The sequence below is a fragment of the Plecotus auritus genome (assembly GCF_963455305.1).
Source record: "Plecotus auritus genome assembly, chromosome: 7".
NCBI lineage: Eukaryota > Metazoa > Chordata > Mammalia > Chiroptera > Vespertilionidae > Plecotus > Plecotus auritus.
Genome location: NC_137774.1, coordinates 78000504 through 78015125, shown reverse-complemented (window position 1 = coordinate 78015125; position 14622 = coordinate 78000504). Strand labels below are relative to the sequence as shown.

At 40.0% G+C, this 14622-nt stretch overlaps 1 protein-coding gene across 2 annotated transcripts in view; it reads left to right on the top strand.

The window, feature by feature from the left end:
* Window positions 1–14622, top strand: part of GRIN2A (glutamate ionotropic receptor NMDA type subunit 2A) — a 389186-nt gene that overhangs the window by 277048 nt on the left and 97516 nt on the right. The window lies entirely within an intron of this gene.

Here is a 14622-nt window from a genome sequence, read left to right as displayed (position 1 = left end):
AATATTTATGACAACGAGGAATAGGAAAGTCTTTTTAATAAATGGTACTAGATCAATAGAATATCCATAATGAAAAAAATAATAAGCATTGACCTCACACTATACATAAAAAATAAATTTCAAACTGAAATGTAAGAGCTAAAAGTATAAAGTTTGTAGAATAAAATATGTGAGGATATTTTTGTAATCTGAGAAAGCAGAATGCAAAAGGCAATATACATACAGCAAAAGTAATAAATTGGCCTCCATCAAAATTTAAAACTTTCATGTTAAAAATGAAGAAGGCAAGTCACAAACTGGGAAAAACATTTTATATATATACTAGAGGCCCAGTGCATGAAGTTCATGCATGGGTGCGGTCCCTAGGCCTGGCTGGTGAGCAAAGCACAAGCGTCTGGCATGGAAGGGCAGGTCTTAGCTGACCTCTGGGCCCTGGGCAACACCTGTGTCCTGGGGCCCCCACCTGCCCCCCTCCACCTGAGTCATTCGGCCCCTGCCCAGGTGCCTCAGCTCCTGGTAGGCAGGCAGTGGCCCCGCCCCACACAGCCACTGCTGGTTGCTATCTGTGAGGCAATTGGGCCCTGCTCGCACCCACCTTGGCCTGGCACAGCCCGCTCACCTGCTCCACCATCCCACCGCAGTTCCGCTCTCCTCAGGGCCCTTCTGGGCTGGCAGTGCCTCCACTGCAGCCCACTGCCAACACCGCGTCGCTGTCACCCTTCATGTTCCGCGCCACCCCCTAGTAGTTAGCACATGTCATAGCGAGTCATCTAACCTCCGGTTGAACTCTTGGTCGAGGGGACAATTTGCATATTAGTCTTTTATTATATAGGATATATATTTTGTAATATATATATTGAACAAAGGACTCATATCCAGAATATATAAAGAACTTAAGTCAATAATGAAAAGAAAAAAAAAGACAATTAAAAGTGGGAAATTGATTTAAGCATGAAAATATGCTTAACATCTTTGACATCAGTGAGATAGCACTTTACACACCCTGAATGGCTAAAATGAAAAAGAATGACAAGTGTTGGTAAGGATAGGAAACTACTGAATATCTTACAGATTGCTGGGGGGAATGTAAACTTTCAGTGACAGTGGAGAAGTGTTTAGCAGTTTCTTATAAAGTAAAATGTAGACAAACCTTATGATCCAGCCTTTTCACTCCTGGGTATTTGCTGCAAAGAAGTGTAAACATATACCCAAAAGTAATATTTATATAAGAATATTTATTGCAACTTTATTCATAATGGCAAAACATCAAGAAGAACTCAGATGTCCATCAGCAAGGAAATGGATAAATAAAATATGGTATATTCAAAAATGGAATGCTGCTCATTAATAAGGAATGAACTAGTAATTCCCACAACAGAGTGGATGAATTTCAAAAACATTATGTTGAACAAAAGAAGCCAGACACGGAAGATTATACTGTACTAGAGGCCCGGTGCACGAAATTCGTGCACGGTGTGGGGGGGTGTCCCTCAGCCCAGCCTGCACCCTCTCCAATCTGGGACCCCTCAAGGGATGTCCTACTGCCCGTTTAGGCCCGATCCTACCGGGATTGGGCCTAAACGGGCAGTCGGACATCCCTCTCACAATCCAGAAATGCTGGCTCCCAACTGCTCACCTGCCTGCCTTCCTGATTGCCCCTAACCGCTTCTGCCTGCCAGCCTGATTGGTGCCTAACTGCTCCCCTGCCAGCCTGTTTGCCCCTAACTGCCCTCCCCTGCAGGCTTGATCACCCCCAACTGCCCTCCCTTGCAGGCCTGGTCCCTCCCAACTGCCCTCCCCTGCTGGCCATCTTGTGGTGGCCATCTTTAGTCCACATGGGGGCAGCCATCTTGTGTGTTGGAGTGATGGTCAATTTGCATATTACTCTTTTATTAGATAGGATGATTCCACTTCTGTGAAGGTCAAGAAGAGGGAAAACTCATCTATGGCATTAGATAGAAAAATAATGGTTGCTTTTGCCTGGCCAGGGTGGTTCAGTGGTTGAACATCAGCCTATGAACCACAAGGTCACAGTTCAATTCCCAGTCAGGGCACATTCCTGGGTTACAGGCTTGATTCCCAGTGTGGGGCATTGCAGAAGGCAGCCTATCAATCATTGATGTTTCTAGCTCTCCCTCTCCCTTCCTCTCTGATCAATAAAAATATATTTTAAAAAATAGCTGCTTTTGTGGAGGATGGATCATTAACAAGAAGGGGCACAGGAAACTTTCTAGATTTATGACAGTGTTCTCTATCTTGAACATTTATCAAAATGCATCAAACTAACACACAAGAGACATTTATTTTATTGTACATAATTGTACCTTAATAAAAAAAATTTTTTTAAACCTTTCAAATTGTGATACTCAGTACATTTAACTACCAATGTTTACTGAATTTCATGTTTAACTCCCAGAAATGAATACTAATTATAACAACATTAGCCATTGGTTAGTGAATACCTACTCTTATTTTTCCTTCAGGTGGTACACCAAAGTACTGAGTGACAACTTTTATTATTCAGTCATTGAACAAATATTTATTCAGTGCCTACTATGTACCAGGCACTATTCTTGAGATTTGAAATCTATCAGTGAGCAACAAAGACAAAAAATTAATCTCTGTACTCATGGAAATTAGATTCTAGTGTGTGTGGAGGGAGGTGGGGTGCAATTCTGTGTACATTTGTGATGTGTGAGGGAAGCATTGGATTCTAGTTAAGGTCCCTAGTTGTCATCTCCTCTCTTTCGTCTACTGTGCCCTGTGGCCCACCCTACCACCATACTAAGTGGGTTCCTTTATGCATCTGGGACTTGGGGTATTACTGTCATTATTATTGCTTGTAATTGTTTCCTTATCCTCACTTTTTTTGTTTGTTTTGTTTTGTTTTTTTATCTTCACCAGAGGATATTTTTCCATTTATTTTTAGGGAGAGTGGAAGAGAGAGGGAAAGACAGAGATAAACATCGATGTGAGAGAAGCACATCAATTGGTTGCCTCCTGCATGAGCCCTAACCAGGGCCCCAGGCCAGGGAGGAACCTGCAACCCAGGTACATGCCCTTGACTGGAATCGAACCCGGGACTCTTTGGTCCGCAGGCTGACGCTCTATCTACTGAGCCAAATCGGCTAGGGTTATCCTCGCTTTTTTACACTCATCCTTCAGATTCTGGTTTTTCTTTCATCTTACATATGCAGAGCCAAAACGCAGGTTATTATTTTATTTTTTTCTTACCCTTAATAGGAGGTACAGAACTTGAGCCCTTCTGCCTGTGATACTGAGTTTGGGGTTATTTTTCAACATTTTGTAGTTACACAATCTGAGGATCCCTTTTAAAGCTGTAAAATCATTCTCCCTGGTTGGCTATAACCAGTCCTGGGTCAGGTCAGGCGTGACTCACGCCTATAAAATCTTGCTCTTGCCTTTGGACCTAGCTTATTTGCCAGGGAGCCTGTTTATAGGGAGGCCACTGCAGGGTAAGTGATAACATCACATAAAAGAAGGCTACCGTTGATATCCTCCATTACCTGATATAGAAAATGTCCTTTTAATATTTTCTGTGTCCTCTTTCAAATTTCTGTTGAAATACAGCAATTTCTCAAAGAGGCAGCTCCGGGAATTGCTGCTGAGTTGAGCTTAGAATGTACAAATGCTTCCTGTAGCTGGTCTATTCTCTTGGTACTCAGGAGATCCAGTGCTTCAGACATAACTTCTTGTACTTCTGTCTCAAAGACAGAGCAAGCCAGTGGAGCAGGTAAATACCAGGCATGTTTTCCTTCAACCTGCCCCCTTGCAGCACACCTTGGTAAGGCAGGTCAGCTGAGGGGAAGGCCCGCAGAAGGGGAGATCTGCTATTCTGGGACAGAGAGGGTCTTTTCATCTCTGAGGTTACCCAGTGGCGTCACTGGAAGTAGCAGCATGGAATGAGTGTGTCTTGCAAAAGGTGACAAGCCCTTAGAAGGGAATTTGCTTTCTGCTGAGCCTTTGTGTGTGGCTGCTGTGGATTAATCCAGTGCTATGCACAATGCTTGCCTGTGTTCAGCAGACACAGCACTGTTTTGAGGAGGCTTTCTCTTGCAAACCAGGGCTTTCGTGCCTGTTGCCTCAACTTTTCTTCATTGGTTTTGCTCTGCCTCAGAGCTTGGTGGTCCAACACTTCCAAGAGATGCTTGAAAACAATACTCTGGATGCAAGCTAATTGTCAACCCAGGCCACGACAACCGATATCCCCTCCATGCCAACTCTATGACCAACATTCCATCAGGCACCAGGGCTGCTGCAAGGATGAGTAGGAAACCATCCCTCTCCACAAGTAGCTCATAATTGAGCCATCTCTGGGGTTAGGGGGATGAACTTGATTAGGTCAGTTGGGGAAATCTTCATAAGGGTAGGGACATTGGTGTTGGTCCTTGAGCAATAGATTGGATTTTTTCAAGCCAGATCAATTTATTAAATACCTGAAAAAATGCTTTGGAAATAATCCTATTTGGCATTTTAGGGCTATACTTGTTTAAAATTTAAAAAATGTATATATACTGTATATGTTTGTATAGACATACAGACTAGCTTTAAAAGGAATATATAGTTAGAGACCAAAAGATGCATGTAAAGAAAGATTTTTAAAAGCAGTTTTTAACTTCAAGCATAAATAGGACAAAAACCTTAAATATTAAAGAAAGACAACCCTCTTGTTTTTTAGACAAGTGCTAATTAATGATGACAAAGATGCCCCAGAACATAAGGTACATCCCTAAGTATGCCTTCCTGAACAAAGTGTCCCATTCTCTTTGCTCTGATGTGTCTACTCCGTCTTCACTCTCACCACTCTACATTCTCACTGGTGCCTTTGATTTCAGCTGCCTTCCACACTGTGGTCCCTTCCTCCAGCCCAGATCCCTGGATCTCCAGACTGGGCTGCAGACCATGCCCACATGTATCGTCCATTGACCTCCAACTCCATCTTGTCTAAAGTCAAAGTCATCATCTTTATCTCATGAATATGATTATTTTCCTGTGTCCCAGCACAGAAAGCTTTATTATTCTCTCACTATCCCCCAGGCCCTCCTATTCAATTGTCATCTGCTCATGCATAGCATGTCCTGATGTTCATGTCCCTTTAAACATTTCCCCCTCTTTGCCAAGGACATTCTATCCATTGATTCTACATCTGCATAATCCAAAGTGGGTTCAGTTCTTTCTACTTCATTTCTACAGACCTCCCAAGAGTGGAAACAGCTTGCACTGTAATTATTTGCTTGAATATTCTTTTCAGCTTAGACTGGAGACCCATCAGGAATAGGTCTGTTGCTTTCATGTTTCTTTGGCTCTACCTCAAGGCTTTATTTCTGGTGCAAAGAAGGACCTCTATACAACTTCTGGTAATTTATTAAGAGCTACTCTGAACCAAGAAGTATGCTGAGAATTTTACATCCATAATCTTGTTCTGTTATGTCAATAACTCATCTAAAGTCAGCATTCTTATCCCTGACTCAGAAATGGAAATTCAGGTTTGTAGAGGCTAATGACCAGCTTCAGATCCCTCAGTTAGTATGTGATGGGAGTAAATGTGAAAAGAGGTCTGCCTGAACCCAAAGGCTGCATTCCTAATTGCTACATCATCCTGGTAGTAGGAAAAGGAGAAATTAAGGGAGTTCCTCCTACCCTTAAAATGAAATCCACTTCCTTTTTCTCACTGGGTAGAGCAGTTTCCACCCAAATCAGCTAATTGGAGCTCGGGATATAAGTATTTATCACATGTCCTAGGCCCCGTCTTTCGTGGTGGACAGAGTAATTCCAACCTTCAATTTGACTCATTAAAGAAGGGGATTGTACCTATCCTTTATGTCTTGTGCATTATGAAGTAATGCCAGTTAAAGAATTCCTAAGACAGATATGATAAAGGATACCTTAGAAAAAGCTAAGGTTGGTCTCTGGAGTGTATGTGTAGTTTTGACTGTGACATAGCAACATGTTATCAGATGTAGTGAGACTTTCACCAACAATGGTATGTGCATGGGGCCAAGTGCTTTCTAATTCTAGAATGCTCTAGCTCCCTCCCTTCTACATCATTGTATTTTAACTACCCCTCCATGACTCTCCTACCACATTTAACCCAGAATGGCCCAGAACACATGAGAATATGAGAATGTGCAAAGATTTTGTGTGTGTGTGAGTGTGTGTGTGTGTGTGTGTGTGTTGGTGTGTGATATCAATAACCTGCAGAAATGTTCATCCTGCTAAAGGATTGAAGTATTTATTCAAATATTGTACTTTGCTTCCACACACACATTCCAATAATTATGTAAAAGAAAAATGGAGGAAAATCATAATTGAGACCAATAAATGACAATTGGTAGAACATTTGTGTGGATTGCTGAAAAGGAATTGCATTGTTTACATACTCTACAAGTGGACAGAAACATATTATGGCTTCTACTATGTGCTCACTTAGTTTAGAAAAACAATGGCAGCCTGTTGATGAGGCCATGAACTCTGGCTGTGACTGAAAGAATACCGTTTGTTTGCTTTCAGGTTTTCATTTTGTCCTTTACCGTTATATGTCTGGTGCTCAATAGCTGAGACTCAATAAAAGTTTGTAGAAAGAATATGAGAAGGAATGAAAACATTTTTATGAACTCCCCTAAATGAGGAACATAATTTAGTGTGATCATTCCATAAGTGTGGTCAATTGGGCTTCCTAGATCAGAATTGCCATGGGAAAGATGTAAAAGTCTTAGCCCTACCTCAAACCTAGAGAATAATCATTTCTGTCTCTGCTTTTTCATAAGCTCCCCTAGTGATTCTCATGTCCATTAGAGATATAAAGCCACTGCTTTAGGGCACAGATTTATTCCTTGTAACCCTGACAAAAATGGTTTTATCTAGGGTCATCCTAGTTTCAACAGTTCTTGCTTTTTAGTCTTTATGCCTCTTTATTCCTTTGCAATACACTGTTTAGTGGCAGTGCTTAAGAGAAATGATATGGGAGACAAGCAAATAAGGAAATTAGAGTCTCCTTGTACTTTGAGTAATCTCTGATGAATGAGACAGTAGCAATGTCAAATAAAGTGTTGTTTATGGATATAGTTTAGATCCTGTCACCTGGTGAGTCCTCAATAAGTATTGAGTTATTAAATTTTTTTCAGTTAACTCTGTCTCCCATAAACAGAGCATGTTGAATTTTGGATATATAACTCTTATTTATTCACACATTTATTCCATTCAACAAAATTTCCTGAGTACCTACTATGTCCAAGTCATTGTAGAGGGCGGCAATAAGACATGGACCAGCTTTTAAGATAACTAAAGTATAATAAGGCACTAGTAAATGCTCATAACTATGAGATAATGTGAAATGTGCCACAAAAGATTTTCTGATAAAACTCTCTGGTATTTAGAGAATAGCTTTGTTAAATGTAGGCAGAAGGGACATGGGCATCTATACAGAGGACTGCTCATTTGAACAAGTTCTCAGAGAATAAGCATGATCTGGACTTCTGAACATGTGTGGGAAGGCCATTCCATTTAGGAGAAACATTGAAGTTCAAAGTCCAGAGGCAAGAGTGCCCAAGGCCCATCTGAGGAAGAGTTCAGTGTGTTAGAAACATAGCTGTGTGTTTTGAATAACCCTCACCTTTCTATAATTCTCTCCCCTTGGAGAGTGAGTGGGACCATGAATATGATGAGATATGCCTTCAGTAATTACGTTAGATAGCAAAAGGGTATTTTCAGTTGACTTCTCATTAATCAAAAGGAAGATTATTAGGGTGGGCCTAACCTAATCACATGATCCTTTTAAACTAGAGACTTTTATGCAACTACTGACAGAAAAGGAAGTCAGAGAGATTTGAGCATGAGAAAGATTTGAATGACTGCTGGCTTTGAGCATTGAGAGGGCCACATGACAAGGAATGTGAGTAGCCACTAGCAGCTGAATTTAATCTCTGGGCAATAACCAGCAATGAAACAAGGACTTCAGTCCTGCAGCCTTGAGGAACTGAACTCAGCTCACAACCTAAATGAGTTTGGAAGTTGATTCTTCCAAGCTTGAGCCCAGCCTGGCTGACACCTTAATTTTGGCCTTTTGAGACCCTGCTGAGCCTGCTGAACCATGAAATCACAAAGGGGTGTGTTTCAAGTAGCTCAATTTGAGGTAATTTGTTATATGACAATAGAAAACGAATACAGATTGTTCTAAGGGAAATTATGGACATGAAGGACCATGCTGGAATTGAAATTACAGACTACAGGACTTGATTCAGTAATCTTTTGGGCACTGTAAAACAGATTATGAGAGTACAAAATAAAAATAATAATAGTAATAGCTAACATTTCTTTGGTATTGATCATATACCATGCATGGTGCTAAGCATTCAAATACATAAACTCATCCTCACATGAACACTGTAATATGGATATTACTATACTCTGTTTTACAAATGTAGGTAATGAGGCCCAGGGAAATTCAATAACTTGCTCAGGGTTACAGAGCTAGTAAGTCGTAAAGACGGGATATATGAACCTCGTAAACTAGTTTCTTCTTCAGAAATAAAATGGTGATTGGCATAAATCTTTAGAAAATTTTTCTAAGGGGCTATTTAAGTAGCTCAGGTTCAAGGGGATGTAGGTGTAAGCAACATCAGTGGCAGTGGAATCTGAGAGAAATGTCAAAACCAGAATTGAAAGCACATGGCATTGATTGCATAGTTTGCTGAGAGATTTGTGGCAGAGAGGAATCAGATTAAAAAAAAATTTTTTTTTAGGCATGGGTCTGTACTTAGGCATTTTGGAAGAAATTTGCCATCCCTGTAAATAACATTGCTCATCTCTCTTTCCTCCCTCTCCCTCTCTTCCTTCCCTTTCTCCCCTCCCACAATCCACATTCAAAGTCAAGTGCCCTTTTGTAAATAGGTTTGGTAATATCACTACCTTAGCAGAGTCTGTGTGAAATTTAATTTGTTTTCTTATATAATGATCATTAAGTTTCTCAAATTATGTGAGCCATAGAGAGGGAAAGTTAAGCCATTATAAAAGATTTGAAATTATCATCTAGCATCATGCATAGTGACTATTTTAGATAACCACACAGTACAATATGTTAGGTCACAGTGGGGAAAATATAGTAAGTCTTTAGCAAATAAACACATCAAACTAAAATAAGTGATGTTATTTCCGTGTGTGTTTCTGTCTTGCACTGTTTGTTTATTTTGTTTTCAGTTGTAACATCAGCCCAACTTCAAAAAGAATAGCAATTGAACCAGTGCTCTCCTGCAAGGCAACATTCTGCAAAAATTTTTCTAGACTTCCAAAATTTAATAAAAGCAATTCATAGAAAATACATCTCTGATAGAAACATACATTGATAGGAATGTTAATGATAAAGATGACTGATGATGATGGTGTGGTGATGTTGGTGATTGATGTGATAATCATGATGGTAGCAGAATCATTAGCTCAGCTCCTGTGCAGAATGTCTTCACTGCATTATTTCGCTTAAGTATCATAGTATTCTCTGCATTTTCTCATATCTAAAAGGGAGGTAACAGGGTTGTTGGGAAAATTAAACAAAATAATATATCAAGTGCTTAGAACACTGACTGGGCACAATAGATTATCAATAAATGCCAGCCCAATTATAATTGGAGCTCCAGGTTATAGGAGAGAAATTGGAAGCTGCATGGGATAAATGGCTTGCCCAAGGTGATAGTGATGAAGGCATAATTGAGGCCAAGTAGCACTATTATAGAGCCAGAGTCAACAACTATGTTGCCTAGAGTATCCATTGCTACCTAACTCCCAAACCCAGTTGGTGAGGAAGCTATCTGAGGGTTATGGGGCATGATTAAGCTGACAGATGGTATGAATGTAAGACAAAAGCTGCACCCTTGATAGTGTTCCATTGCCATCAATTATGAAAATGAGTGAATAGATTATTTAAATGATCTCAGATGAGTAAATTATTTAAAAAGCCTCTCGGAAGGCTTATTTCTAGAAACTCCTGAACTCAGTGGAAAGCCATTTTTATTTTGCTGACAGGGCCATCAGCTCTTCCGTGTTGCAGATGAATGCAAAGCCCTGAGCTCCTCTGAAAGAAGGAGGAGGCCAAGGAGAGTGGGAGGGAGGCAGGGAGATTGAAAACAGAGGACTTTAGGCCCAGCACTGCAGAATGTACACTGAAACTTCCATGTGTTATTTGGGAGAAAGCTGTGCTCTTATGATCCCTGGATTTCTAGATTCTTTCAGAGTGCCACAGGAGTCTCTGGGCAGGGATTACCAAGACAGGATCCAACTTTAATCAGAGATGGTAATGCTTTATCTGGTGGCTGTATTGGTGTTCTAAGTGAGCATTATTTTGGGGGAAAGATATAATATTTCTAAAATAATTTTGAAAATGAGTCAAGGAAAGGGATTTACTTTAGTGAGCTTCTGAATAAGCTCAAATTTGTTGAGTACCTATTATATGCCAAACCTTATAATATTGGCTTTCATATTTCTTATTTCACTTTAGCTACATGATAACCCTGTGAAGCAGGTCGTATTCTCTGGTTTATGTGTAGGGAAAACTTGGACATAATCAGAAACAGTTCTTATCAATAGCTGAGAAAAAAGATTCAAATTTAGGTCTTGTGAGTCTCCAAGTCTAATTTTCATTGCTCCACTTGCACAGTTTCTAGGATAAATGATGGAAATTTTCATAAAAGACTTAGAGATTCTTGTGGATAGTATTTGCCTTTGAAGTTCAGTGGAGGGGAAAAAGTGACAATAACTAGCCCTTTAAGTAGACTTAAATCTTACCCTTTAGGATAAACAACTATTAATTATGAATATCTGATGTGATTAAACTACTTGTCCATCCATTTATTTACCCATCCACCAAGCCATTCATCCAATGATAAGTCATCTAATAAACCATCTGTCTGGCCATCCATCCATCCATGTATCCATTCATCAACCCATCAATCAACCCATCTGAAGAACTGTCTTTTATCTATCATCTGGTCATCCACTCTTGAACCCACCCACTCACCCACTACTAATCTGCTTAGCAACTATTTACCAATTACCTACTCTGTACCAAATCTGTGGTAGGTATGGGTGAAGCAGAGATGAATAATACAGTATACATGCCCTCAGGAAGCTCACAATCTAGTGGCAGAGAGAGAAATGGACTTTCAATACAACATAGTAAGAGGAGTGCTGATAGTGTAGTTAATTAAGCCAACCTAGGTGTTATGAAAGGAATGAGAAAAGACTTCTTAAAGAGCTAACATATGCCCTTGTCCTCAAGGATGAAGAAATCTTTATCTGAAGGGTGAAGGTCATCTGACCCACTGTATTGACTCAATCACAAACATGTGAGGGTCCTCATTATTTTTCTGCATTTCATAATTCACCTGGTTTGCAGCAGCCGGATTACTTCCCACCCCACCTACAATGACTAGACCTCAGTGGTTTGTCGTTCAGACCTGCTCCCTACTTTCTTAGCATTGTCTCTGTCTGTTCCTGTTATTTCCCCATTTGCAGGCTGATGGTGCAGACAGGAATGACATTTGTCTGTAAGAAAAGAGACAGAACACTGAAGCGCTCTAGCCCAGCAATCTGCTTCTGGCTACAAGTGGCTGTGTCAGGCTGCCTTCTGAAGCTGCAGTTTGGTTTTCTCAACTGTGCTATTGGCAGCAGTAGCTGTGCACCCCACTATGCTGTTTTTGTTTTTTGTGTGTTTTTTTTTTGGTATTGGAGCCTGGGTTGGGCCAGAGGGAGAGGCAGAAATAGAGAGGGGTTGAGTATTCCCAGCATTGATCTCTGTGCTGTGGAAGACTTACTGTGCTTTCTAGACTGTGAATACGAAGGCATTGGCCACCTGATAGCTTGAGATAACTCCCCATATTTTATAACATAATTAATAATAAAAATAATAATTGCTGTGCCCTGGTTATAGCCTAGGGACTGTATATGCATTACTTTCATCCCCTTTTAACAGACATTTAGCCTAAGTAAGATCCCCCATCCCCTCAGTTTATATATAATGAAACTGAGGCTCTGAGTGGATTGATGACCTTTCTCAAGGTTAAAGAGCAAGGGACAATGTCTAAATTCCAACTCAAGTCTGCCAGACACTAAAGTCCATTTTATTTCTATGACACCATTTGGTGGAGGTAGGAATTCTTTTTATATCAGTAGTGAATGCTGTCATTGCATTAATTATGAAAACTACATTGGGAGCCCCTCATCCCTGTATGGGGACATGCTCCCAGTGTTTGCAGGGAGGGCTATTACAGGCACACGATGCCCCACGAATGCGGCTTCTCTTCCTGAGCTCAGCTCAGAGCACCCCACTGAGCTGCAAACAAATCTGTCAGATAATCAGTCTCTTGCATCTTTGGGCAAAGCCAGTCAGCGTTCTTGGAACCTGAAGATATAGATCACCCCCCTCCTGCAGTAAGCTGCTTGTTCATTCTTTATTACTCCACCATATGGTTCCTTATCTGTAGCCATTGTCTTTTGAAAACTGTTTTAAAGCACATCACAATCAGATCTATAGTTCTCAGAGTCCATTTTCCTTCCATTTGAATTATAATTTTGCAAATTTGAAAGACTAAATGGAACTGTTTGAGAAGGAAGCTGGTAGGGACTGAACCAACTGATTTCTCTCAGTGTGCAAATGAAGAGTCCATTGGAAATGCATATGAAGGAAAAATCTGAAGCTGAGAAAAGACAAAGGAATCAACTTTTATTCCCTTGAAGCGATTTGTAGAATGACTTGAAGAAAATGATGGCCTCTTTCTTATGTTGTGTCTAACTTTTAAGTTTAAAACATACCATCTGGGTTGGAAGAACCCTGATTTTTCATATTGTCCCCCACCATGCTGATCTCTAAGTCTGTCAGGAGATTATAGCTAACGGCATTTTTTTTACTTGCCTGATTAAAATGTGCTTGAAGAAAATAGGACAGGCAGATATAAGGTAGGAAAAGAGGGCAAGAATCAGGTTTGGATATTGGATCCTGACAATCACTCTTTCTATAGGGGCAACAGGAATATTAACCTCCATTTAACAGGGGAGGACACTGAGATTCGGTGAGGATAGGCGACTTCTTCAAGGTTCCTCGGCAAGGACCATACACACTCTTTCCCCAGATAGCATTTGAGTTGGTAACTTGAATCAACACAGCAAGACTTGAGTTTTGTTACTAAAATGATACCCTAGGTTTTGCATTTGGGAATTGTCACTGCTTTGAATCTGAGTAAGATTCAAAAATATGGGACATCCATCAAGTTATACAATCAATCAACCAGGACAGAGGTTAGAGACAAGGATGTGTCTAATGCAGAGCTCCCAATCCCAAATCAATGCCAAAAGGTAGGGGGTGGCAGTTCCATTTTTAATTTTTTGAGGAACCTCCATACAGTTTTCTATAGTGTCTGCACTAATCTGCATTCTCACCAACAGTGCACTAGAGTTCCCTTCTCTCACCATCCTCGCCTGCATTTGTTTGTTGATTTATTGATAGTAGCCATTCTGACAGGTGTGAGGTGATATCTCATTGTAGTTTTACTTTGCATCTCTATGATGATTAGTGACATTAAGCATTTTTTCATGTTTATTGACCATCTGTATGTCCTCTTTGAAGAAGTGTCTATTCAGGTCCTTTGCCCATTTTTTAATTGGATTGCTTGTCTTCCTGGTGTTGAGATGTATAAGTGCTTTATATCATTTGGAAACTAACCGCTTATCATATGTATAACTGGCAAATATGTTCTCCTATACAGTGGGCTTTCTTTTCATTTTGCTGATGGTTTCTTTTGCTGTGCAGAAGCTTTTTAGTTTGATGTATTCCCATTTCTTTATTTTTTTTTCTTTGTTTCCCTTTCTCTTAGAGACATATCAGCAAAAATATTGCTATGAGTATGTCTGAGATTTTACTGCCTAAGTTTTCTTCTAGGATTTTTATGGTTTTGTGACTTGCATTTAAGTCTTTTATTCATTTTTAGTTTATTCTTATATATAGTATAAGTTGGTGGTCTAGTTTCATTTTTTTTTGCATGTACCTGTCCACTTTTCCCAACATCATTTATTTAAGAGACTGTCTTTACTCCATTGTATCCTGTTGCCTCCTTTGTCAAATATTAACTGACGATAGAAAGATGGGTTGACTTCTTGACTCTGTTCTGTTCCATTGATCTATATGCCTGTTCTTATGCCAGTACCAGGCTGTTTTGATTACAATGGTCTTATAGTATAGTTTGATAACTGGTAGTGCAGTCCACTTCTGGAAATATATCCTAAGAACCTCCAAACACAATCAGTAAGAATATATCCACTCTTATAATCATAGAGTGTTGCTCACAATAGCCAAGATCTGGAAGCAGCCCAAGTGCCCATTGTAGATGAGTGGATCAAAAAGCTGTGGTACATTTACACAATGGAATACTATGAGGCTATAAAAAAGAAGGAACTCTTACTTTTTGCAACAGCATGGATGGACCTGGATATTATTATGCTAAGCAAAATAAGCCAAAGACAAATACCATATGATCTCACTAAAGTGGAATCTAATGAACAAAATAAACTGATGAACAAATTAGAACCAGAGATGTGGATACATAGAGCAGACTGACAGGA